This window comes from Chiloscyllium plagiosum, chromosome 3, assembly GCF_004010195.1.
Source record: "Chiloscyllium plagiosum isolate BGI_BamShark_2017 chromosome 3, ASM401019v2, whole genome shotgun sequence".
NCBI lineage: Eukaryota > Metazoa > Chordata > Chondrichthyes > Orectolobiformes > Hemiscylliidae > Chiloscyllium > Chiloscyllium plagiosum.
In genome coordinates this window covers 1,710,311-1,713,954 of record NC_057712.1, presented here as the reverse complement: position 1 = coordinate 1,713,954, position 3,644 = coordinate 1,710,311, and positions in this window count along the sequence as shown.

Sequence of the window (3,644 nt, the reverse complement as noted above, 5' to 3'; positions counted from 1 at the left end):
TGAATCGGATTCCTGTGAGTGTGGCGTTGATGATCCGTTGTGTGTGTTCTCTATATCTGTGTTTTTAATGATTACAAACGTGTCATCGACATATCTGACCCAGAGTTTGGGTTGAATTTGCGGTAAGACTGTTTGTTCTAACCTTTGCATTACCACTTCTGCTATGAGTCCAGAGATGGGTGAGCCCATGAGTGTGCCGTTGATTTGTTCATATGATTTGGCATGTCTGTAAGGACCCTCACCAACTTCTACAGATGCGCCATTGAGTGCATACTGTCACGTGTATAATGGCCTGGTATGGCAACTGTTCTGAAAATGTGTTGCTGGAAAAGCGCAGCAGGTCAGGCAGCATCCAGGGAACAGGAGAATCGACGTTTCGGGCATAAGCCCTTCTTCAGGAAGGCAACTGTTCCATGGCAACTGTTCTGCCTAGGACAATAAGAAACTACAGAAGGTGATGTGCACAGCTCAGGCCATCATGGAAGCCGGTCTTCCATCCACTGGCTCCATTTACATGGTTTGCTGCCGCGGAAAGGCTGCCAACATAGCACCCCAGTAATGATCTCCAACAATATCTTCCATCAAGCAGAAGATACAGAAGCCTGAACGCATGTACCAAAGGTTCAGGAACAGTTTCTTCCCAGCTGTTACTAGACTGATGAACGGACTATCTAGCCTCAAACAATACAGATCTTGCTAACACTGATCTCGCCTAGCGACAGCCCTGTGCAATGTAACCTGTATGCCTCTAAGACGTTTTGATCTGTACATCTTTGCTCACGATGATCTGCGTGTACTGCTTGTAAACAAAGCTCTGCACTGTACTTCAATACACACGATAATAAATCCATCAAATGGAGTGGCACAAGCGCAGGTACTGGAACCTACATGTTGTTATACAGGTCCCTGTTCCTTACAGACAGAAAGATGCATACCCACACTCTGCCAACTTCAAATCAACAAAATAGGTGACAGCTATTCACTCGTTCATTCCTTATGTCAGTGCCCTGACCAATCCAAGTCAACCTGTCTGGTTCAAAACCTAAATAAAGCCTAGCTGATAACTGTCAATCTTCATGAATGGGTGCATTCTCTATGGTAATGCCTCTATCGAGTCCATTTTTTAATCCATGAGCACTCTCCTCTCCTGCAGAATACTGATGAGTTTCTAACCTTCAAATATTGTGAAATGTCCTGATGAATACAAGACAAAAGGCTTTCACAAAATGCCTCTTTTCTGCATTATTCAAATTTACAAAGCCACAGGTCTATATGAATAGCCAGTTTTGTTACAGACACATGTACAAATGTTGCTCAAAGAGGAGAACAATTTCCCACCACTCTTGATTGGAATAATGGCTATGCGCCAGGCTGGTTACATGGCACTCACTGCAAGAGGCAGTCACTTGATTTACTTTTTAAAACAAATCTAACACTTTGAAGTACATCACTTTGAAAAGACAAAGAACTGCTCGCACTTAACTGGGTTTGAAATCTGTAAGAGATATGATAACTTTCTTTTTGATATCAACAACTCGGTTAAACACTTACCAAAATAAACTACAGAAGTCAATCATCAATATCATACAATCTACACAAAACCATTAAGTCATAGAGTCATAGAGATGTACAGCACGGAAACAGATCCTTCGGTCCAACCTGCCCATGCCAACCAGATATCCCAACCCAATCTAGTCCCACCTGACAGCACCCGGCCCATTTCCCTCCAAACCCTTCCTATTCATATACTCATCCAGATGCCTTTCAAGTGCTGTAATTGTACCAGCCTCCACCACATCCTCTGGCAGCTCATTCCATACACGTACCACCCTCCACATGAAAAGGTTGCCCCTTAGGTCCCTTTTATATCTTTCCCCTCTCACCCTAAACCTATGCCCACTAGTTCTGGAATCCCCCCACCCCAGGGAAAAGACCTTGTGTATTTATCCTATCCATGCCCCTCATGAACCTTTATAAGGTCACCCCTCAGCCTCCGACGCTCCAGAGAAAACAGCCCCAGTCTACTCGGCCTCTCCTTATAACTCAAATCCTCCAACCCTGGCAACATTCTTGTAAATCTTTTCTGAACCCTTTCAGATTTCACAACATCTTTCCAATAGGAATGAGACCAGAATTGCACACAATATTCCAACAGTGGCCCAACCAATGTCCTGTACAGCCGCAATATGACCCCCCAACTCCTGTACTCAGTACTATGACCAATAAAGGAAAGCATACCAAATGCCTTCTTCACTATCCTATCTACCTGCGACTCCACTTTCAAGGAGCTATGAACCTGCACTCTAAGGTCTCTTTGTTCAGCAACACTCCCTAGGACCTTATCATTAACTAAGTCCTGCTAAGATTTGCTTTCCCAAAATTCAGTACATCACATTTATCTAAATTAAACTCCAACTGCCACTTCTCAGCCCATTGGCCCATCTGGTCAAGATCCCGTTATAATCTGAGGTAACCTTCTTCGCTGTCCAGTACACCTCCAATTTTGGTGTCATGTGCAAACTGACTAACTATACCTCCTGTGTTTAAATCATTTATGTAAATTATGAAAAGTAGAGGACCCAGCACCGATCCTTGTGGCACTCCACTGGTCACAGGCCTCCAGTCTGAAAAACAACCCTCCACCACCACCCTCTGTCTCTACCTTTGAGCCAGTACTGTATCCAAATGGCTACCTCTCCCTGTATTCTGTGAGATCTAACCTTGCTAACTAGTCACCCATGAAGAACCTTGTCAAATGCCTTACTGAAGTTCATATCAATCATGCCCACCACTCTGCCCTCATCAATCCTCTGTTACTTCTTCAAAAAACTCAGCTAAATTTGTGGGACATGATTTTTCCCACACACAGCCATGCTGACTAAACCAAATCAGTCCTTGCCTTTCCAAATACTGTCCCTTAGGATTCGCTCCAACAACTTGCCCACCACCAATGTCAGGTTCACTGGTCTATAATCCCCTGGCTTTTCCTTACTATCTTTCTTAAACAGTGGCACCATGTTAGCCATCCTCCAATCTTCCGGCACCTCACCTGTGACTATCAGTAACACAAATATCTCAGCAAGGGGCCCAGAAATCACTTCCCTAGCTTCCCACAAAGATCTAGGGTATACCTGATCAGGTCCTGGGGATTTATCCATTTTAATGCATTTCAAGACATCCAGCGTTGCCTCCTCTGTAATATGGACATTTTTCAAGATGTCACCATCTATTTCCCTAAATTCTATATCTTTCATGCCCTTGTCCACAGTAAACACTTAACCAAAACCTCGATTTCTCTTGTCATTCAGCTTTCCCTATACCTACCAGCCTTCCCTTTCACCCTAACAGGAATATACTTTCTCTGGATTCTCATTATCTAAATTTCTGAAGACTTCTCTTCCAGCCGTCCCTTTACCTACGAACATCTGTTCTCAATCAGGTTTTGAAAGTTCTTGCCTAATATCATCAAAATTAGCCTTTCTCTAATTTAGAACTTCAACTTTTAGATCTGGTCTAACCTTTTCCATCACTATTTTAAATCTAATAGAATTATGGTCGCTGGCCCCAAAGTGCTCCCCCACTGACACCTCAGTCACCTGCCCTGCCTTATTTCCCAAGAGTAAGTCAAGTTTTGCACCTTCTCT